This window comes from Scyliorhinus torazame, chromosome 10, assembly GCF_047496885.1.
Source record: "Scyliorhinus torazame isolate Kashiwa2021f chromosome 10, sScyTor2.1, whole genome shotgun sequence".
In the NCBI taxonomy this organism is placed as follows: Eukaryota; Metazoa; Chordata; class Chondrichthyes; order Carcharhiniformes; family Scyliorhinidae; genus Scyliorhinus; species Scyliorhinus torazame.
This window is the reverse complement of record NC_092716.1, coordinates 254,449,510-254,473,493: the sequence shown is the minus strand read 5'-3', so window position 1 is coordinate 254,473,493 and position 23,984 is coordinate 254,449,510. Positions and strand designations below refer to the sequence as shown.

Sequence of the window (23,984 nt, the reverse complement as noted above, 5' to 3'; positions counted from 1 at the left end):
AATTCTCCGGTATCGGCGCGATGTCTGCCGACTGGCGCCCAAAACTGCGCAAATCAGTTGGGCATCGCGCTGCCCCAAAGGTGCGGAATGCTCCGCATCTTGGGGGGCCGAGCCCCAACCTCAAGGGGCTAGGCCCGCTCCGGACTAATTTCCCCCCCGCCAGCTGGCGGAAAAGGCCTTTGGTGCCCCGCCAGCTGGCGCGGAAATGACATCTCCGGGTGGCGCATGCGCGGGAGCGTCAGCGGCCGCTGACGGCATTCCCGCGTATGCGCAGTGGAGGGAGTCTCTTCCGCCTCCGCCATGGTGGAGACCGTGGCGAAGGCGGAAGGAAAAGAGTGCCCCCACGGCACAGGCCCACCCGCGGATCAGTGGGCCCCGATCGCGGGCCAGGCCACCGTGGGGGCAGCCCCCGGGGCCAGATCGCCCCGTGCCCCCCCCAGGACCCCGGAGCCCGCCTGCGCCGCCTTGTCCCGCCGGTAAGGTAGGTGGTTTAATCTACGCCGGCGGGACAGGCATTTTAGCAGCGGGACATCGGCCCATCCGGGCCGGAGAATCGCGGGGGGGGGCCCGCCAACCGGCACGGCGCGATTCTCGCCCCCGCCGAATATCCGGTGCCGGAGAATTCGGCAACCGGCGGGGGCGGGATTCACGCCAGCCCCCAGCGATTCTCCGACCCGGCGGGGGGTCGGAGAATCTCGCCCCTGAAGTTTGAATTTTGAATGCTTTGCAGCTAAACATAATTTTGTTCAGTTGATGAGTGAGATTTACAACACTTAGTATGCTGATGAACCCGAGAGTCGGACAAGGTTCCAGGTGAATTCCCTCAAAATGGTTGCTCACAGTTGGGGCTGCTGTGCAGATGGTACAATCAATGCTTCGAGGTTGGAGTTGGCAGGCAAAGGGTCGGGATGGGAATATAACCCAAGTTTCAAACTTGTTGATTTCAATCTATTGGCCACCAATCATTTGGGAAAAGGTGGTGGTAATTGGAATTGAAAAAAGAGTCTCAGCAATCGTAACCCTTTCGTGAAGTAAATCTGTCATCCTTCCCTGGTCTGGCCAACAGGTGACCCACAGCAATGAGGGGTCTGTGCTGGGACCACAACTTTTCACAATATACATTAATGATCTGGAAGAAGGTACTGAAGGCACTGTTGCTAAGTTTGCAGACGATACAAAGATCTGTAGAGGGACAGGTAGTATTGAGGAAGCAAGGGGGCTGCAGAAGGATTTGGACAGGCTAGGAGAGTGGGCAATGAACTGGCAGATGAAATATAATGTGGAAAAGTGTGATGTTATGCACTTTGGATGGAGGAATTTAGGCATAGACTATTTTCTAAATGGGGAAATGCTTAGGATATCAGAGCACAAAGGGACTTGGGAGTCCTTGTGCACGATTCTCTTAAGGTTAACGTGCAGGTTCAGTCAGCAGTTAGGAAGGCAAATGCAATGTTAGCATTCAGCGCGAGAGGGCTAGAATACAAGACCAGGAATGTACTTCTGAGGCTGTATAAGGCTCTTGTCAGACTCCATTTGGAGTATTGTGAGCAGTTTTCGGCCCCGTATCTAAGGAAAGGTGTGCTGACCTTGGAAAGGGTCCAGAGGAGGTTCACAAGAATGATCAATGCAGCGAACAGCTTGTTGTATGAGGAACAGTTGAGGACTCTGGGTCTGTACTCATTGGAGTTTAAAAGGCTGAGAGGGGATCTTATTGAAACTTACAGGATACTGCGAGGCCTGGATAGAGTGGACGTGGAGAGGATTTTTCCACTTGTAGGAAAAACTAGAACCAGAGGACACAATCTCAGACTAAAGGGACGATCTTTTAAAACAGAGATGCAAAGAAATTTCTTCAGCCAGGGGGTGGTGAATCTGTGGAACTCTTTGCCACAGAAGGCTGTGGACACCAATTCACTGAGTGTCTTTAAGACAGAGATAGATAGGTTCTTGATTAATAAGGGGATCAGGGGTTATGGGGAGGAGGCAGGAGAATGGGGATGAGAAAAATATCAGCCATGATTGAACGGCGGAGCAGACTCGATGGGCTGAATGGCCTAATTCTGCTTCTATGTCTTATGGTCTTATTATTTAAATGCCCTCTGAAATTGACCAGCATGTCACGAAGTTGTATCAAGCCACCAAAGTGTCGAAAAAGAATTATAACGGGTCAAACTAGGCACTGAAAATGACAATGGAAAACTCAGTGCTGTCGACCCGGTAAAATCCCCTTTATTAAAACCTGGGGGCTTGTGCCAAAATTCCGGGAGCTGTCCCACAGACGAGTTAAACAACAGCCTGACGTAGTCAGATTCGCGGAATCATAGCTTACAGATATGTCCCCGACACCATCTTCCTTGAGTATGTCCTGTCCCACTAATGATATCAAATATGCATCCAGGGGCCATGCCTGAAATCAGTGTTGGGTCCTGTGCGAATAAGAGACCTTATTCCTGTTGGCTGCCCACACGGCATGATCAGTTTCCCCTGAGGCAGTTGGTGCCAGCACAGAGTGCACTCAGTAAAACCCGACCTGAGGACTTCCTCTGATCAAGCAGGTAGGTTTCTGAAAGTTGCTTAACTGACTGCTGTGATGAATGTGGAAATTGTAAGGTATTAAATTTTATATTTGTTGAAATAATGTTTTTAAAAGCCTGGGTTAAGGTACATATTTGTTGCAATAATATTATTAAAGAACCAAGGTCAAGGTACTCAGACTGTGTGTCTGCTAAAGCTATAATTAAGGAGTCATAAAAGAATGAGGTAATTATTGATTTTTACCACTTACCTGGTTACAGATAAAGGGCTAATGGAATAGTGTTTTGATTGCTGGAGATTCCCAGGAGGGTAGATAATTTATGGGGGAGAGGTGTATAGTCCTAGCTAAGCATGTCATGGAACTTAGCGGGATAGATATGATGTAATTAATGGGAAGGACCAGGTCTGTCTGTAGTTTTGCAGATTGCCATAGGATTTGTGTCTGACAACACAGAAGTGTACAAGATCTGCTCTTGAAAGGAATTCTCTCCAAAAGTCTCTACACGGCTAAGAAAGTAAACCTGTTTTGTTAACTTTATTTATAAGTGGCATTTGAAGTGTATTGGGTTGCTTAGTTGGATTTAGTAGCAGGTATGATAGTCATTTTAAGTTTTTCCTTTTATGTAAGAACTGTTTGACTGAAAATTGGAAAGATATTTCTTTGCTGTTAATGTGGCTATATCTGTGTTTAAATTAAAGGTTGTTTTAAACTATTGGTCAGAGTCATCACTCCTGGGGTGAAGTATCCTTTCCTCACAGTTTTACAAATTTAAAACATCTGAACAAATGCTGGGGTCTGGTCCGGTATCCTAACACTGCGGAGTAATGAGGAGCTGAAGATCTCCTCCTGACCCTTCAATTAAAGAATACAAGCTCTGACCACTGCCCTTCCCCTCCCTGACCCCCCCCCCCCCCCCCATTTATCCTATTGGACCTCCAATCCCTGTCTGAACTCTGACCCTCCTCCACACCCTCGACCTTCACCACATAATCCCAGCCCCATTGTCATATCCCCCCGGTTGGCCCTCACGTCCAAAAATGGTCTTCCCTGACTTTCTATTTGCTTGCTATTTGCCATTCTTTCAAAAAATACATTGGGATTCAGAAGATGCACCAGTTTATGATAATAATGAGATTGCCAATAATCTTTTGTTATGGACTGAAAGAAAACACTTCCTTATTTTCGAATGTGACCACATAAACAACATTTGGAGCTGTAAACCATTACTGTGAAATGCCTCGAAGGTGCTCCACTTTGAGTCCTGTCTAAAGGCTTGATATAAAGTTCAATTTCTGGAACTTGTTGCATCTTTTAATGCAGTGCTCAGCCAATAAAGTTCACTCTGCTGTCAGCTTTCATCTAAAAATCTATAAGTATGTACACTTAGTGAAAAAGCAAAGCCCTTAAATAAAGAATAAATCACACATGGAATCTCCTGTTTCATCTCAGAAAGCCAAGGTGGGTCGAAATCCAATTTTTTTTTCAAACTACACATTTAAAGCATGTATATAAATCACTATTTTTGAGCATGCAATTTTTTTTTTGCAGAACAAAGGCTGTTAATGCTATAATGTAAAGGGAGAAATATTCACTTGACATATGTGTTTTAAACAATTATTTTGCGCGCCAGTTGCTGGAGCCTGTGTCAGAGGTGCATGTAAAACCCTGTCGCTGGAGGAAATTGAACAAATTTGTGGGGCCTTTCACAGTGACTTCGTTGAAGCCTACTTGTGACAATAAGCGATTATTATTATTATTAAATTCTTGTTTTACTCTCTCATTTCTGGGTCTTTTATGGCCCCACAAATTGCTTCTCAAAAAGAATTTCACCATCATTTCTTTCATCTGTTGCAATGTTTAGATTTCAGCCGCAGGTGTGACTGGGAGGTTTATGCGAAGCCCCATTGATCCGAATTGCTGCTGCAACTCTAATAATAATCTTTATTAGTGTCACAAGTAGGCTTACATTAACACTGCAATGAAGTTACTGTGAAAATTCCCTTGTCGCCACATGCTGGCGCCTGTTCGGGTACACTGAGGGAGAATTCAGAATGTTCAATTCACCTAACAAGCACATCATTTGAGACTTGTGGGAGGAAACCGGAGCACCCGGAGGAAACCCACGCAGACACGGGGAGAACGTGCACACTCCACACAGCCAGTCACCCAAGCCGGGAATCAAACCTGGGACCCTGGTGCTGTGAAGCAACAGTGCTAACCACTGTGCTGCCGTGTTGCCCAATATTTAATTATGATCTTAATGGTAGTTAATTGTTGTGTTCTATGATATAACAGTTGTAATGATGCACACAAAACATTTAGTTGTTTAACTAAAAAGATGATTTCTTAACAAGCACATGGAAAAGATAACTAGTAAACAATAATAGTGATAATAATCTTTATCGTCACAGAGTCGCCACATTCCGACGCCTGTTCGGGTACACGGAGAGAGAATTTAGAATGTCCAATTCACCTGCCAGCATGTTTTTCGGGGCTTGTGGGAGGAAACCGGAGCACCCGGAGGAAACCCACGCAGACACGGGGAGAACGTGCAGACTCCGCACAGACAGTGACCCAAGTAGGAACTGAACCCGGACCCTGGTGCTGTGAAGCAACAGTGCTAACCAGCGCTACTGTGCCCCCCTACAGACGATGGCTACTAAATGAATTCAGTGAATTCTCCTGGAGCTATTCTAAGTGTAACTATCTTCTTGTGTGACTTATCACCAACTGCTGGGTGTGATGGGTCACATGATAGATCTCTATCACCACATTGCTAACTACATACAGAATTGTGCACAGACGTATTACCACATTAATGGTTTGAGAAAAAGTGATAGCATCATGAGACAGTACGATGTCTGGCAGCCATTGTTTGAACGGATTGAGTCAATCTTCGAGGCAATGCTGAGGTCAGTAGCACACAGTCTAAGGAAACGCAGAGATGGTGCCGTTCAGCGAATTCATCGGAGGTGCAACCTGCTGTCAGTTTTTGTTTCAGAGATTGGAGCTAAAATAGGACGGTGGGGAGTCTACGTTGCGAGTCTGTCCCGCTTCCGCTGCGAGCAAGGACGCAGACCTTGGCGCTCAGCCAAATCTCCCATTCGGCGTAGCCGGACCAGAGAATTCCGCTGCGGTGAACGGACGGAGAATCCCGCTGTTGGTGAATGGACGGAGAATCCCGCACAATGTCTTCTGAAGTAAAAGATGTTTCTTTTTCCATGGGCCTCTGGATATCAGTGAGAGCTGGTGATCATTCTGACAGTTCAGGGTGCAGCCTCAGGAAGACCGTGGGCGAGATCTTTCAGCTGTTCACACTGGCGGGATTTTCTGGTCTCGCTGATGGCGCTCCCTCACTGTGGGTTTCCCGGCGATGTGGGGTGAATTTCATGAGAAATCCCATTGACAGCGGTAGGACCAGAAGATCTTTTTATTAAATTCATTTACGGGATGTGGGCGTCGCTGGTTAGGCCAGCATTTATTGCCCGTCCCTAGTTGCCCTTCAGAAGGTGGCGGCGAGTTGCCTTCTCGAACTGTTGCAGTCCTTGAGGTGTAGGTGCACCCACTGTTTCGCGATTTTGTCCCAGCGACAGTGAAGGGACGGCGATATATTTCCAAGTCACGACGGTGAGTGACTTGGAGGGGAACCTCCAGGTGGTGGGGTTCCCAGGTATCTGCTGCTCTTGTCCTTCTAGATACTAGTGCTTGCGGGTTTGGAAGATGTTGTCTTAGGAACCTAGGTGAGTTACTGCAGTGCATCTTGTAGATGGTACACACGGCTGCTACTGTTCATCGGTGGTGGAGGGTGTGAATGTTTGTGGAAGGGGGAGCAATCAAGCAGGCTACCTTGTCTTGGATGGTGTCAAGCTTCTTGAGTGTTGTTGGAGTTGCACTCATCCAGGCAAGTGGAGAGTATTCCATCACACTCCTGACTTGTGCCTTGTAGATGGTGAACAGGCTTTCGGGGGTCAGGACGTGAGTCACTTGCCGCAGCATTCCTAGCCTTTGACCTGCCCTGGTAGCCATAGTATTAATATGGCTAGTCCAGTTCAGTTTCTGATCAATGGTAACCTCCAGGGTGTTGACTGTGGGGGAGACAGCGATGGTGAAGCCATTGAATGTCAAGGGGCGATGGTTCTCTGGGATCTCACCGCTGGCCACCAATGGGCCGCCTCCTGTCACTGAGAAACGCACCGCGGGAATGCCAGAGAATATCACCCACTGTGTGACCGTAACAGTGGGCCCTTCCCGTAAAAAACTATCAGCAGTCCTAATTCTGTTTCTAGTTGTTAAATATCCAAATAAGTGCTCCACTCAAACAGTGAATGAACAAATGATTATGCTTTGATTTTGCCTCATTTCTCTTGAATGTTCTTCGTGTTATTTTTGACACACAGGTAGAAGTCAAGAGAGGGATTAGAAAAGCAGTACTAGATTTTGGCAAGAAAATCGCACCCAAGACTATACTTCATATTTTACCCATTACAAATGATCATGAGGTGTAAACGCTAGTTTGGCGAAGCCACGGGCTGACATCAATGATCGCCTCCCTCTCGCTTGCAGTCACGTTGGGCTGGATTTACATATTGGGGATGGACAGGGGGAGGTCAGAAACGTCCTGGCTCGACGCGCCTCCCTCAGGGAAAAGTGCCGAAAAAGGCGTGATTCTCGTTCTGAGGTCGGGGAGGTGATTGTGTGCTGGAGTCAGGACCCCTCCACCACCTCCAGGAGAACATAGAACATACAGTGCAGAAGGAGGCCATTCGGCCCATCGAGTCTGCACCGACCCACTTAAGCCCTCACTTCCACCCTATCCCCGTAACCCAATAACCCCTCCTAAACGTTTTGGACACTAAGGGGCAATTTAGCATGGCCAATCCATCTATCCTGCACATCTTTGGACTGTGGGAGGAAACCGGAGCACCCGGAGGAAACCCACGCAGACATGGGGAGAACGTGCAGACTCCGCACAGACAGTGACCCAGCGGGGAATCGAACCTGGGACCCTGGTGCTGTGAAGCCACAGTGCTATCCACTTGTGCTACCGTGCCGCTGCACAGTAGATGGGAGGCAGCCACAAAGACTGCCAGCTGCTGAGGTAAGCTGGTTAAAAGGCTCACCTCAACTCTCTGGGATTACATCCCAATTGTTTTATCCAGTATTAGGCCCTCTGGCCTTCAAACCTCTCATCCGCCCCCATGGCCCCTCATTCCCTCCATGCCAACTAATGCGTCTCCCCACCTCAATGCCCCTTTATACACTTGTTGCCAACTCATGCTACGTCTAAGGCCTTTTACCCAGTATACACTCTGTATAGAACTAATGAACCCTATAGTAACAATGGCATGTGTGGAAAAACTGACAAAAACCTTTCATGACTTTAATTTTAAAACCTCTGCTTTTATAATAAACATAGAAATGTGACCAGATTTCGTAAAGTATTAATAGCAGGCACTATGAGCACTTGACACTTCTTTAACTTGTATAAATTAACATTGAGCAATTGACAAAATAGATCTGGGAAGAAAATGTGGCCAATCAAGCAATATTCTCCCTTGCGCGCAGCTGTTTCAACAAACTAAAGGATGCCTGGGCCCTCAACCAAGAATGCATAATAAGTGAAGTATTTTAATCCCTTTTTGAATCTGACTCCACGTCTCGTTTTCATCCAGAAAACAGCGTTCTAATCATCACAAATCTGTTCAAAACCCTACCTGAGGTTAAGATATGGTCAGAATCTCATCACACAGTAGCATAGTAGTTAGCACAGTTGCTTCACAGCTCCAGGGCCCCAGGTTCGATTCCCGGCTTGGGTCACGGTCTGCATATTCACCCCGTGTCTATGTGGGTTTCCTCCGGGTGCTCCAGTTTCCTCCCACAGTCCAAAGATGTGCAGGATAGATGGATTGGCCATGCTAAATTGCCCTTAGTGTCCAAAACGTTTAGGAGGGGTGATTGGGTTATGGGGATAGGGTGGAAGTGAGGGCTTAAGTGGGTCGGTGCAGACTCGATGGGCCAAATGGCCTCCTTCTGCACTGTAAATCCTATGTAAACACTGCCACTTTCTGGCACTGAGCATAACTCAAAATATTGCTGTGGTATCAACTCGCGCTTCCGGGACCTTGCAATTATCCAGCCGTTTCCCAAAGGATCGCGTCATCATTCTTGACCTGAAGTTGATGGATGGCTTGGAGGTTGTGGTTGTCTGAATTAAAGAGGTAGATTGATGAGGTGTATCGTTCATCACCGAGCTCAGTAGTGTTTCTTCCTGGTGTGTGGAAACTTAAATTGTACTGTTAGTTTATTGATAAAGATAGTGACAGCCAGATGTTCGAGTGGAGGTACTTCTTTGGACCCACAATTAAAAGTTTATAGTCAAAAGTATTGGCACTAAGTGACTACCAAAGGCTCTTCCAGCACTTCAATTATCTCAGGACTGCAGTGGAGACTCTGCATTCAAAAGGGGCACAATCTGGTCCGAATAATGCAGAATACTCAAAGAGATGCGTTAAATTATATATTTTTTAGCTTTTGTACTGTGGTGGTTACATTCTACTGTGTTGCTGCTATTGTCATGAAGGCCACGGAGAGGGAATTGCAGAAGGTGCAAAGCACCGGGGCCCATGCCCTCAGTGGAGGGGCCCAGCGTTCAACTCACAGTGTTTGCTTTACCGGCGGCACCATGCCTCTGTGCAGGCGAGAGATGGCCACACCCGCAGACTCCACTGAACGCCCACCCAACTCGAAAACGCAATCGCTGTCCCTAATTCGACATTTCCTGGACGAGGCAACCTAATTGTCCGCCTCCAGGGAGACCTACTTGACAAGTGCACCAGTGCCAGAGCAAAACCTCCCCCCCCCCGCCCCATACTCAACCCCACCACTGTCCCCTCACCAGGGGCTGGGCCAGCCCCTGTGCAATGCGCAGTGCCCACAAACAGCTTCAATGAAGGGGACGCATGGCCCCAGCAGCCTTGAACCAATGCCACTACGGTGAAGATAGAGCAGGTACCTGAGCTTTGTGTGGCCTCCAACTGCATAGGCGCAGGTAGGTCACAAATAACGTACCCCCGCTCCCCATCAACCACCAAAAAAAACCCCAACAAAATCCCATTTTTAACCACTTTGTTGGAGGAGCAAAATTGAAAAGAATCGATCAGTTTGAAACTACTGAAAGGGAGAAAAATTGGCTTGAATTTCCAAATAAGGGTAGATTAATTAGATTCCAATATCGGGCTGTACGGTAGCACAGTGGTTATCACTGTTGCATCACAGCGCCAGGGACCCGGGTTCGATTCCCGGCTTGGGTCACTGTCTGTGCGGAGTCTGCACGTTCTCCCCGTGTCTGCGTGGGTTTCCTCCGGGTGCTCCGGTTTCCTCCCACACGTCCCAAAAGACGTGCTGGTTAGGTGAATTGGTCATTCTGAATTCTCCCTCAGTTTACCCAAACAGGCGCCGGAGTGTGGCGACGAGGGGCTTTTCACAGTCACTTTATGGGCGGCACGGCGGCACAGTGGTTAGCACTGCTTCCTCACAGCTCCAGGGACCTGGATACAGTTCCGGTCTCGGGTGACTGTCTGTGTCGGGTTTGAACTTTCTCCCCGTGTCTACGTGGGTTTCCTCCGGGTGCTCCACTTTCCTCCCACAGTCCAAAGATGTGCAGGTTAGGTGGATTCGCCATGCTAAACTGCAAAACGTTAGATGGGGTTACTGGGTTACGGGGATAGGGTGGCAGCGTGGGCTTAAGTAGGGTGCTCTTTCTAAGGGCTGGTACAGACTCGATGGGCTGAATGACCTCCTTTTGCACTGTAAATTCTATGAACTTCATTGCAGTGTTCAGGCAAACCTTTTGTGACACTAATAAAGATTATTATTATTAATAAACTCAGGCATTCTTCCACAGATCTGGGATCCCTCCCATTTATTGTAAGCCACCTTGTCCTGCATGAAGACAGATGGAGAGAGTGTAAGCGGGCCGCATGCTAGGGCTGATGAGAAGGATGCCTCGCATGTGTGGGATGGTGAGTGGGAGCAGGGAGGTGATGAAGAGATGAGTTGTAAGGGAAGTGAAGTGTTTGTGGGAGAGAGAGTGGTGGTTTTGAAAAGGTGGCAGTGACTGAACTCTTTAGATGTGTGAGTGGGGGGGGGTGATGAGAAGAGTGACTAACCCTGGCAGAACTGAGGAGATCATTTATCCTCTTCATGCTCTGGCGGGCTGTCCTCCTCTGCAGGGAGCTGGCACTTGACAGCGCCGGCATTGCCCCCCCCCGGCGGGGTTGGTGACCTTGCTTGAGAATCTCCTCCCTGTGCCTGGGTTCAGGATGTCTCAGCGCTGATCCACGGCATCCAGCAATCTACCAGGGGAGGTCTCAGAGAATCAAGATGAAGGCTTCTCCGCTGACATTCTCGTCGAAGGGCCATGCAGAAGTGGCTGGGGGGGACAGGGGAAGCCTTTAAATGTAGCCCTCCGCTGATTGAAGTGCTCAGCTGATGGCCGGCGGGTGAATCAGAGGGTCGCCACCACCCCAGCGTGAAACCCGTGAATTTTTTCTTTACCCCTATACCCTCCACGACATGAAACCTACCACCGACGGCGAGCTAAACCCCGTGTTTCCCACCCGCTACCACACTCTGCCAAAAATATGGGAAGATTCCGCCCATGGGAATGGAAAAACGCACCACCACCGATCTTTAAAAAATGAATTTCAAACACTTTCTGCTGATGGGCAGGTGGTAAGAAAATATCAGTTCAATGTATCCGTCATTCTCCCGTCCAGATCAATAGGAAGGTGGGAACACTTAACATAGAAAATACAGCACAGAACAGGCCCTTCGGCCCATGATGTTGTGCCAATCCTTTGTCCTAGATTAATCATAGATTATCATTGAATTTACAGTGCAGAAGGAGGCCATTCGGCCCCCTGAGTCTGCACCGGCTCTTGGAAAGAGCACCCTACCCAAACTCAACAATTCCACCCAACACCAAGGGCAATTTTGGACACTAAGGGCAAGTTATCATGGCCAATCCACCTGCCCTGCACATCTTTGGACTGTGGGAGGAAACCGGAGCACCCGGAGGAAACCCACGCAGACACGGGGAGGACGTGCAGACTCCGCACAGACAGTGACCCAAGCCGGAATCGAACCTGGGACCCTGGAGCTGTGAATCAATTGTGCTTTCCACAATGCTACCGTGCTGCCCTTAAGAACAAATAAATCTACATTATATCATTTTACCGTAATCCATGTACCTATCCAACAGCTGCTTGAAGGTCCCTAATGTTTCCGACTCAACTACTTCCACAGGCAGTGCATTCCATGCCCCCACTACTCTCTGGGTAAAGAACCTACCTCTGATATCCCTCCTATATCTTCCACCTTTCACCTTAGATTTATGTCCCCTTGTAATGGTTTGTTCCACCCGGGGAAAAAGTCTCTGACTGTCTACTCTATCTATTCCCCTGATCATCTTATAAACCTCTATCAAGCCGCCCCTCATCCTTCTCCGTTCTAATGAGAAAAGGCCTAGCACCCTCAACCTTTCCTCGTAAGACCTACTCTCCATTCCAGGTAACATCCTGGTAAATCTTCTTTGCACCTTTTGCAAAGCTTCCACATCCTTCCTAAAATGAGGTGACCAGAACTGTACACAGTACTCCAAATGTGGCCTTACCAAAGTTTTGTACAGCTGCATGATCACCTCATGGCTCTTAAATTCAATCCCTCTGTTAATGAACGCGAGCACACCATAGGCCTTCTTCACAGCTCTATCCACTTGAGTGGCAACTTTCAAAGGTGTATGAATATAGACCCCAAGATCTCTCTGCTCCTCCACATTACCAAGAACTCTACCGTTAACCCTGTATTCCACATTCATATTTGTCCTTCCAAAATGGACAACCTCACACTTTTCAGGGTTAAACTCCATCTGCCACTTCTCAGCCCAGCTCTGCATCCTATCTATGTCTCTTTGCAGCCGACAACAGCCCTCCTTACTATCCACAACTCCACCAATCTTCGTATCGTCTGCAAATTTACTGACCCACCCTTCAACTCCCTCATCCAAGTCATTAATGAAAATCACAAACAGCAGAGGACCCAGAACTGATCCCTACGGTACGCCACTGGTAACTGGGATCCAGGCTGAATATTTGCCATCCACCACCACTCTCTGACTTCTATCGGTTAGCCAGTTCATTATCCAACTGGCCAAATTTCCCACTATCCCATGCCTCCTTACTTTCTGCAGAAGCCTACCATGGGGAACCTTATCAAATGCCTTACTAAAATCCATGTACACTACATCCACTGCTTTACCTTCATCCACATGCTTGGTCACATCCTCAAAGAATTCAATAAGATTTGTAAGGCAAGACCTACCCCTCACAAATCCGTGCTGACTATCCCTAATCAAGCAGTGTCTTTCCAGATGCTCAGAAATCCTATCCTTCAGTACCCTTTCCATTATTTTGCCTACCACCGAAGTAAGACTAACTTAGGGGTCATCGGGGGAGGGTAGAAGGTACATCCCACCGTGGCAAACCTCACATGCACCATGCTGAAGCTGTTGAGGTTGTTGTGCAGGTAGTAAAGCCTCTCAAACTTTCACTATGGGAGGAAGGCCCTTTTTGGGTGGGAGGAGTTAATGCTTCATTTTTTGGGTCGAGGAATTGGGACAGCCTGTTAATTGAAATGAAAAATGAAATGAAAATCGCTTATTGTCACAAGTAGGCTTCAAATGAAGTTACTGTGAAAAGCCCCTAGTCGCAGGAATCGAACCGTGCTGCTGGCCTGCTTTGGTCTGCTTTCAAAGCCAGCGATTTAGCCCTGTGCTAAACAGCCCCTTGTTGTCCCACTCCATGGAGAACCAGTTCTGCACTGGAGGTTTGAATGCCCAATAAACCAGCTTTGCTCCTGACAATGGGACTGGGTGAGGGAGTTGTTAAAGATTCAAGGAAGTCGCAGATTGCTCTGCTAGGATTGTTTTCCAGGTCTTCGCGCTTGGAGACAATGGCAGTAACCTTTGTGTTTACAGTGGTTAGGACTGCTACTCTCCAAAGTCCCAGGTAGACATTTTGAATGTCAGGTCATAAACAGTTCAGGTTTAAACTGTTGCAGAAAGAAAATAATTAGGTTATAAAGGAGAGCTAACCAGCATTTCTACTTGAATATGAGGCCCGTGTGATCATATTATCGTGAAGAAAGGATATGAGAGGGAAGGGGGTTTCTAAGGTATCCCTGAAACTCACAGACACAGATAATCTGCCAGGAAGTGGGAAACGGAGAGCAGCTAGTGGCCAGAGATCTCCATGATTCACTGTGCAGGAATGAATAGGAGCTCACAGTTGGATTAGAAAGACCAAATTTGACTAATGTGCTGGAAGATGTTCCCAGCTGACAGTGGCAGAGGAGGCAAACCCTCACTGGGGAAGACAGTTCGGAGATGAAAAGTTTGTTGGCTTAGAACAAAAGAGAGTAGAAGTAAACCCTTGGGAGCTAAGAATCACTTTCAACAGGTCAGGTAGAATTGAACGTATACTTGAAGGAGAGAGGAAAGTGTATCTGTGAAGAATGCTTTCTCAGCTGCATTGTCTCTAAACAGGGGAAGGTTCAGTTCTGTGGTTTAAAATATAAGTTACCTACAAAAGTACTGGGAAGATTCAGCGACTGTGTTGCGCACGGTGCTGATCTGAGTGCGCTAGATGAATAGCGGGAAAGGACAAAATTAAGATTTGCGCTGGGCGCAAAGCAATTCGCGAATCACCCTGCTCGCTCCCGATGGAAAGTTCCGGATCTCCCTCGGAAATGGCGGGAATGTCATCAACCCTAATTTGCATTCATTTCAATCTCATTGACGAGATTGAAAACACAGAACACAGAACATACAGTGCAGAAGGAGGCCATTCGGCCCATCGGGTCCGCACCGACCCACTCAAGCCCTCACGTCCACCCTATCCCCCGAACCCAATAACCCCTCCTAACCTTTTTGGACACCAAGGGCAATTTAGCATGGCCAATCCACCTAACCTGCACATCTTTGGACTGTGGGAGGAAACCGGAGCACCCGGAGGAAATCCACGCAGACACGGGGAGGATGTGCAGGCTCCGCACAGACAGTGACGCAGCGGGGAATCACGTGGGACCCTGGCGCCGTGAAGCCACAGTGCTAACCACTATGCTACCGTGCTGCCCAGAAGTTGAAGTCGAATGCAGCGGCCCCCCGGGAATTACCCGACTCCCCAGCGGGTGTCGTTTAGTACTCTTAGTTGAAAACGTGAAAGCTGGTGCAATGGCTGCTGACGTGAGAAGTCATTTCCAGTTTACAGCATGCAGCTCGAGGGCTCCGGAGCAGTTGCCACAGTGCTCGGGGGAGGGAGCCTTCATGGAGTGTTAGGCTTGGTCGGGGGGGAGTGCAGTAGGGTTCCAGGTCAGGGGGTGGGGGGGGGGGGGGGCGGTGGTGAGGGGCTCTGCATCTGTGATCCCTTCAAACCATCTTTAAATATTGTGGAGACCCATAACAGGGGTGTTATAACCAGCTCTTTGGAGTCGTTCATCTTCTTCCTACATTGAATGATAATGCTCCTGGTCAAACTGACACAAGCTGCCACTGCCTCCCAGGTGCTAACCACTTTGCCACGTGTCGCCTGACTGGGAGTGAGTGACGAGGGAGCATTTAAAAGGAGCTTCCCCTTATTAGCGGCGAGCTGCTGAGGTGCGAGTCGGGCGAATCCGGTGGCGAGGGAGCCTGTAATGTCGAGATTCTCATGGGGGCTTATTTTTGGCATGAAGTGCCATTGAATACAGGCCGCAATCTCGCCAACGCAGCCATCACAAAACTTCCCGCCAAATGTGCCCAAAACCGGACTTTAACTTCGGTCCGCTGAATCGCGCCCATTATTTAGTCATTCGTGCTTTTAATGTTTGTTCCAGTAAAATGTTCAAATGCGAAGCCTTGTTGTGTTCTCCTTTCAGCTATTAACTAGAGGTTTTGAATTTATTTTTCAAAGTTATTGGTCTTTATGAGGATTGTAACATGGTGCACCTCTTTTTAAGTATGATTTATCGAATTATCTGTTAAATCAGCAGGACTGTCTTAGAGATCCACATCTGCAATCCAAGATAACTGCATTTGAGTGAGACATATATCAAGTTGATCTAGAAATTGTGCTATGAAGTTGAAACATTAAAGAAAAGATGACAGTGGTAATATTCAAAGGCAATCGAGAAAATATCATGTCATTTGAGATAACTGTTACCCTTACAATTGGCATTTTAAAAATGTTCCTTATTGTGTTGCTTTAGTTTATAAGCACATAAAATAATTTAAGCTACTGTTGATTAAGTTTATATCCTGCTGAAATTTCCTTCCAAACATGTTCAGCGGGATCCTCCGCTTCGCTGGCCTCACGCCCGCGGATTTCCCGTTGGCGCGGGCGTGCCCACAATGGGAAACCCAATTGGCCGGCTACCGGGACGGAGGATCCCACTGTCGGCGGGGCTGGAAAATCCCACCCGCAAATGATTTCAGTTGGTCATACAATGGGTGGAATCCTCCCAAACCCCCACCGGTGTGTTCGATGGCAGGGTATGGTGGGATAATATGCCCAGAAATCAGTTTGATGTCAGTGTGAATTTACAGCAGGGTCTTCTGCTGTAAATGTGCCCACCATCGTGGGTGGGAAAGCCCACCAGAGACCAGCGCGAACCTAATTTGCACCCACGGTGCCGGCAGGTTTCCCCGCTGGCACGAAACACGTCTGGAGAAATGTGGCATGCAGTTGACGAGAAGCACCCCAAGGGCTGCATTCCAAATTCAGGATGGAAGCCGCCCCGAACCCTGGACGTTGGAGCGTCACAGCAGTGACAGGGGGGAGGAATCTGCAGGTGGACCCGCCAGATCAGGTCCCGGAGGAGAGGGTCCCATCTTCCAGCCTCAGGATGTTTCTGGAGATCCATCTTTCTTTTTTGGGGGTCCACCTTTTTTCATCAATGGTGGGTCAGTCATGTTGGCCGTCTTTTCAATGTGGCACCTTGATACGACCTCAGACTACACGCCACCCAGGCCTGCCCCGCCACTGAATACGGCGATCAACACCCGTGTGCAGAGTTAATGAGGTCGGGGCTGGATGGCTTGTCATGTTTCCCTGCCGGCTGCCACGGCGGGAATAACTCCACATTCCCGTTCCTGCCACGGATCTCAGTGTCAAAATGGGAAAATTCCGCCCAATGATTCTCAGCCAGTTCGACATTTGCCAAGTTTAATTGGCTTGGGTGTTAGTGGATTAAATTCTACATTATGTGAAGCAGAGGTTTAACCAAAGTCAAATTGCTGAGTGGTGTTTTGTGCTGGATGAGTGCTGCAATATTCTGCTGAATGCCATCAAGTCCCACTCTGGCTCATTTTTGCCCAACTGGTTATACTTCCATTGGATGGGATTAGATATTTGCAAGTGAAATAAAATTCTAGGATTAAGCAAGGATCCTGAGTGAAGGTGGATAAAGATGAAGGTAGGAAGCGATGGAGCCATTCGGCCCATCGAGACTGTACCAACGACCCCTCAATATGTCTGTGGCTGGCTCTCCATCTCAACGCCATCCTCTCAATCACTCTCACCCCATACCCCTTGATGTCTTAGCATCTGGACATCTATCTGTGCATCTCTTCAATATGCACAGTGACGTCTTCTATTTGCTAGAGAAATTCACAGGTTGACCACCTTGTGAGTGAAGAGATCGCTCCTCATCTCAGTCTCAAATGGCCCATCCTGTATCCTGAGATTGTGACCCTTTTTTATAGCAAGCATCCGCCCCCCCCCCCCCCCCCCCCCCCACCCCCAGCCAGGGGAAGCACCACCCCAGCATCCATTCCATCCAGTCCTGCCAAAGTTTTATACATTTCAATGCGATCCCCTTTCATTCTTCTAACCTCCAATGAATGCAGGCCCAGTCGACTCCATCTCTCCTCACATGCCAATCCTGCCATCCCAGGAATCCATCTGGTGACCCTTTGCTGCACTCTTTCTGTGGCATTTTTCCTTCAGTTGGGAGATACAAATAACAGAGGGAGAATTCAGAATGTGCAATTCGCCTGACAGCACGTCTTTCGGGACTTGTGAGAGGAAACCGGAGCATCCGGGGAGACACGGGGAGAACTTGCAGACTCCGCACAGACAGTGGCCCAAGAGGGAATCGAGTCTGGGGCCCTGGCACTGCGAAGCAACTGTGCTAACCACTGTGCTACTGTGCCGCACAAACTGCACACAATATTCCAGGTGTGTCCTCACCAAGACCCTGTGCAGCTGCAGCAAGACATCCCTGCTCCTGTACTCAAATCCACTCGCAATGAAGGCCAGCAAGGATACAAAAAAAAAACCCAGAAAATGACAAGAGGAAGAAAAAGAGATTGTCACTCTGTGGGGATACATGAGGGAGTGCTGTACTATCGGAGGTGCTGGGTGGTATTTTCTGTTTTTGTGACTGAGGGCGGGATTCTCCAGCCTCCCAACTATGCGTCTCCTGACAGCGGGAAGCGGCGTGCTGTTCGCTGTCAATGGGAATTCCCTTTGAATGTACCCCAGTGGAATAGAGGATCCCAGCGCCAGCAAGATGTGTCAATCAGGCAGGAAAAGCAATGTGTAGCCCGTCAGCTCCACTGCTAGTATTTCTTCTGATATTTTTTGACACTCAGGCCAAAATAAATCCTGGAGGCGGGTCCCACGCACTCATGCTAATGGGGCCTGCTCTACATGAACTTGTCCCACCAGCAACATCGGCCTTAAGACCATAAGACCATAAGACATAGGAACGGACGTAAGGCCATTCGGCCCATCGAGTCCACTCCACCATTCAATCATGGCTGATTTCAACTCCATTTACCCGCTCTCTCTCCATAGCCCTTCATTCCTCGAGAAACCAAGAATTTATCAACTTCTGTCTTAAAGACACTCAACGTCCCGGCCTCCACCGCCCTCTGTGACAATGAATTCCACAGACCCACCACTCTCTGGCTGAAGAAATTTCTCCTCATCTCTGTTCTAAAGTGACTCCCTTTTATTCTAAGGCTGTGCCCCCAGGTCCTAGTCTCCCCTGCTAATGGAAACAACTTCCCTACGTCCACCCTATCTAAGCCATTCATTGTCTTGTAAGTTTCTATTAGATCTCCCCTCAACCTCCTAAACTCCAATGAATATAATCCAATTTGTCTTTCCCGTGTTACAGCGGTGACTACATTGTGACAAGAAAGCGCTTTGCGAATCCAGAGGTTGTGAAAGAGGCTGTGCAAAAGCTCGGTATCTTCTTCGTAATAGCCTTGGGCTGGATTCCCCATACCCCGATGCCGAAATCGCGACCGGTGAGGGGGCGGAGAATCCGTTTTCTCGCACGGAATCGGGACTGGTGCCGGTTCCCCGATTCGGCAGGCCCCGGAAAACCGCCGTTCTGCCCAGGACCTACCTGGAGCCATTGCCAGAGGCCCTCCGACCGGACAAAGTCCCGACGGCATGGATCAAACCTGGTCCAGCCGGTCGGGATACTGGGGTGGTGGCTGCGGACTCAGTCCCTGGCCGCCCTGTTCGGGGACCGGCTGATCGGAGGGCAGAGGGGGCTTTATCGGCAGCTTGGAAATGCTTGTGCGGGCGGACACGGTCGGCGCGCAGCCGATCGGGGGGTTTATTTTTAGGGTCCAGCTACTTGGTCCGGGTCTGCCACGGAGCACAGCTCTGGAGGCCACCTCCGTGCGCAAGTGCGGAATCCGACCCGGAAGAGCGGGGCCCGTAAAAGCTGCGAGATCTACATCGGGTCACTGCTCGCCCCCTGCAGGCCTAGGAATATGTGGCCCTTTCACCCCAGTTTTCCTGGCGTGCAACTCCGCAGTTTTGACGCCGGCATGGGGCCATAGTCCCAATAAGAGAGAATCCAGCCCCTTGTTAATATAATTCAAAATACAATTGCTACAGGATTCTCCGTCGGTAGAATTCTCCGCTCCGCCGGCAGCGCACCCACGCCCACACGTTTACCGACGGCGTGGGGGTGCCCACAATGGGAATCCCCATTGGCTGGCTGCGGGAACCGAGAATCCCGCTGCCCGGCGGGGGGGGGGGGGGGGGGGGGGGCGGTGCGTCGGAAAACGGGGCTGGCGGGACAGAGAATTATGCAATTGAACCTCCTGAGGATGCTAAACTCTATTTGGTTCGAAAAGAATTGCATAAAGCACCAAAACAGACCGACGATCAAGCCAGAAGGATGTACCACAGGTTGCAATTGGATAAGGTTGTCCACTGCATGATAAAATGTGTTCCATTCACAGACATTGGTCAGTGACGAGCAGAGCAGGACTGCTAAATTGTTCTTCAAATCTGGACCGAAATAAAGGATTGAGAAGCAGTGCTTCATTCAGTGAATCCCTTCTGGTAAAACTGCTGACTTCTTGTGTGCTGCAGGCAGGATCGTCCAAAGCTACTTCGTGACGGTTTTTACTGGAAGGGTCCCACTTTGCCCGATGGACAGGAAATCTATCACGATGATTGCTTTCAAGCAGAAACGGATTGCACGATAGAAAATGAACCCTTCCACTCCCGATCCAGATCGAAGGGGGTAGAAGTTGGTTCTGACGGTGCTGCCAATGCGCATTGGGCCTCCCTGTCTGACACCGCCAACTTGGCACCACCATGCCCAGGCCAGTTGCTATTCATCTCTCTTTTTGCACTTATTACCAACTATAAGGCTGACACAACCTTCACTGATTTGTTCCCAGTCGGACTTTTAAAATATCATTTCAGAATCTGTCTTGTGAAGCGATGATGTCACAGCTGATGAGTATATTACTTCGGAAGTATTTGGGATTCTCTTCCACCTTCGGATAGAATGGTAATCGTTTTAGATTAGTCATTGTAACTTACATAGATTACATAGAACATACAGTGCAGAAGGAGGCCATTCGGCCCATCGAGTCTGCACCGACCCACATTAATCCCTCACTTCCACCTTATCCCCGCAACCCAATAACCCCTCCCAACCCTTATGGACACTACGGGTAATTTAGCATGGCCAATCCACCTAACCTGCACGTCTTTGGACTGTGGGAGGAAACCGGAGCACCCGGAGGAAACCCACGCGGACACGGGGAGAACGTGCAAACTCCGCACAGACAGTGACCCAGCGGGGAATCGAACCTGGGACCCTGGCGCTGTGAAGCCACAGTGCTAATCACTTGTGCTACCGTGCTGCCCCAACTTGATTATGCCTAACTTAATGTCCTAAGAAGAGTATTAATCATATTCGATTAACCTGAACCGTTGTAATTTGATAACATTTAACTGGCACCTAGACATAGACATAGAACATACAGTGCAGAAGGAGGCCATTCGGCCCATCGAGTCTGCACCGACCCACTTAAGCCCTCACTTCCACCCTATCCCCGTAACCCAATAACCCCTCCTAACCTTTTTTGGACACGAAGGGCAATTTATCATGGCCAATCCACCTAACCTGCACGTCTTTGGACTGTGGGAGGAAACCGGAGCACCCGGAGGAAACTCACGCACACACGGGGAGAATGTGCAGACTCCGCACAGACAGTGACCCAGCTGTGAAGCCACAGTGCTAGCCACTTGTGCTACCGTGCTGATCTTGGGTTAGCTAATGCTGTTGCTGGGGAGAATGCTTTATTCTCCCCAGCTGGGCTAGTTTTCCAGGGCATATTAATCAATGCCTTTTCCATTTGAAACGTAGCTGCTCCGTAAACCCTTAAGCTTTCCTAGACTGCCAATCCACCTAACCTACACGTCTTTGGACTGGGGGGGAAACTGGAGCACCCGGAGGATACCCACGCAGACACGGGGAGAACGTGCAGACTCCGCACAGACAGTGACCCAGTGGGGAATCGACTGGGACCCTGGAGCTGTGAAGCCACAGTGCTATCCACTTGTGCTACCGTGCTTACCTTAAAAGTAAAACCCCATAGAGTTACCCAGTTACTTTTTGAATGTGCAGTGATGCATTTAACGTGCGATAGTTAGCTGTCATTGTAACAATAGTCCACCAGGAAGGGAAGAAGACCCTTCGCTAAGTAATGTTGAACATTTTTGCTTGTGACATACAAGAGGTGTGCAGTTTCATCACTCAGTAGCACGAAAGATTCATCGGCAGCACGGTAGGTTAGCACTGTGGCTCCACAGCGCCAGGGTCCCAGGTTCAATTCCCCGCTGAGTCACTGTCTGTGTGGAGTCTGCACGTTCTCCCCGTGTCTGCGTGGGTTTCCTCCGGGTGCTCCGGTTTCCTTCCACAGTCCAAAGATGTGCAGGTTAGGTGGATTGGCCATGCTAAATTGTGCCTTAGTAGCCAAAAAGGTTAGGAGGGATTATTGAATTACGGGGATAGGGTGGAAGTGAGGGCTTAAGTGGGTCGGTGCAGACTCGATGGGCCGAATGGCCTCCTTCTGCACTGTATGTTCTATGACTGAAGCACTGTTTCTTGACTCCTTATTTTAGTCTGGATTTGAAGAATATTTTTAGAGTCTTGCCCTACCTAACAATGGCAAGGTCTTTGAAGTGACCTGAAACAGCTGTGACATTTTCATGTGTAAGGTTTGAGAAATGGCTGAAGCCAATTTTGGTGTTGCAAGGGTCCTTGGGGATATTTGACCTTGCCACCCTGCTTTATATCCCTAAAATTGGCACAACGATGTACAGGCCCTACTCCTATCGAGTTTGCTTCCTTTTACTTAACTCAAGAACAAAGGAGGGAAGAATTAGGAGTGAGACGGCTTGACTCGGTTCCATGATGCCTTCCTGCTTCCGGGAGGCAGAATCCCAGGAACAGTGGCTACCTTCAAGGGAGGGACGCGTAGCCAATTGATGCACTTTAAGGAACATCAGTTCTACTTTTGGACAGAGTTCACCTCTTTGCAAGCTGTGCAGGGTGGCCCCTGTTGCGTCCACTCTCCGGTGGGTGAGAAGAGACGGCTTCGCGGCTTCGCAGTGTGAGGTTCACTGAGTTACGATGCTCGTTTGGAGAGCTGGTGGAGACTCGATGGGCCGCGTGGCCTCATTCTGGGTTGTAACAGTTCTGGCTCTCCTAACTTCTACGGCTGTTGAAGAACTTGTTGACAGCATGTGTCGAGGCTGCTGTCTGCCCACATCGCAACCTTGCCACTGAGCTGAGAAATAGTGGAGATAAATGTTTCCAGCTGGGCGTCACATGTGGTTAGCACTGCTGCCTCACCACGCCAGGGACCCAGGTTCAATTCTGGCCTCGAATGACAGTCTGTGCAGAGTCTGCACATTCTCCCCATGTCTGCGTGGGTTTCCTCCCACAGTCCAAAGATGCGCAGGTTAGATGGGGTTACTGGGATAGGACGCAGTTAGAGTGCTCTTTTAGAGGGTCTGTGCAGATGCGATGGGCTGAATGGCCTCCTTCTCCACTGTAGGGATTCTAAGCATTAAACGTTTCAGCTACTCCAAGGATGCTAATGGTTACTGCAGCCAGTCTGACCCTCAGCAGCATTCCCATTAATGCATATTATCATCAATACAAGGGTTAATGAAATGTCTAGAGTAGCCACTAGAGGGCACTACAGTTACAAGCATATAAGGCATTGATGCTAAGCAGTGTGGGGAGAGTGTGCAGGTGTTAGCTAGAGAGAGTCAGAGTACAGATAGTGTGAGTAAGAGCAGATCATAGTTTATATCAGTATCAAGATTAGTTGCAAATGAGTGTAGTTTATATGTTAATAATCAACTGTGTATTCTTGAGGAGTACATGTCGAATCCAATTAAGTAACGTTAATGAATTTATAGCTTTATAATATAATATAAATTTAAAGCTATTTTGTGGTCTTTGTGAACACTACGCCAACCATCCTGAATTTAGCAACACAAAGTACACCACACCCAGTGGTCTCGAAATGAAGGCCCCCATTGTAGTTGTTGTTTCTGATAGGACAGGGAACGGTGAGGCAGCCTATTAATTGGTCACCCCCTCTGTGAAATGAGGCTGGGCAAATGAGTGTCCGACATGGGCAGAGTTGAGACCGTGAGATCGTTCCATCTGCAAGTTCCTTACGCCCCCAGGAACATTCATCCCAGGAAAAAAGCAAAATACCGCGCAGATGCTGGGAGGCTGAAATAAAAGCCAGAAAAAAGCTGGAAAAACTCTGCAGGCGTGGCATCCGTCTGACTCCTCTTCGGAGCTCAAGAGAGGCGCAATTGTGATGGATTTTTGTACAGCTTAAGAGTGGGTGGGGCAAAGCAGGCGGCCAGGGAACGATGAGGGCTAGGATTCATCCCAGGAGATCCTTTGATCTCACCGTGATCGGTTCACGTTGCAAGGAACACAATTGGCATGGGACAATCAGGGCGAAAATTCCTGAGTGTGTTTTTCTGTAGCAAACTCATCTGCCTGCAAAATGTCCCTCCCGTCCCGCGCTCTGCGTCGATGAACGTGGATTGTG

At 48.9% G+C, this 23,984-nt stretch overlaps 1 protein-coding gene across 5 annotated transcripts in view; it reads left to right on the top strand.

Moving 5' to 3' along the window:
• LOC140384726 (protein kinase C-binding protein NELL1-like) overlaps positions 1–23,984 on the top strand; it is a 1,091,429-nt gene that overhangs the window by 628,536 nt on the left and 438,909 nt on the right. The window lies entirely within an intron of this gene.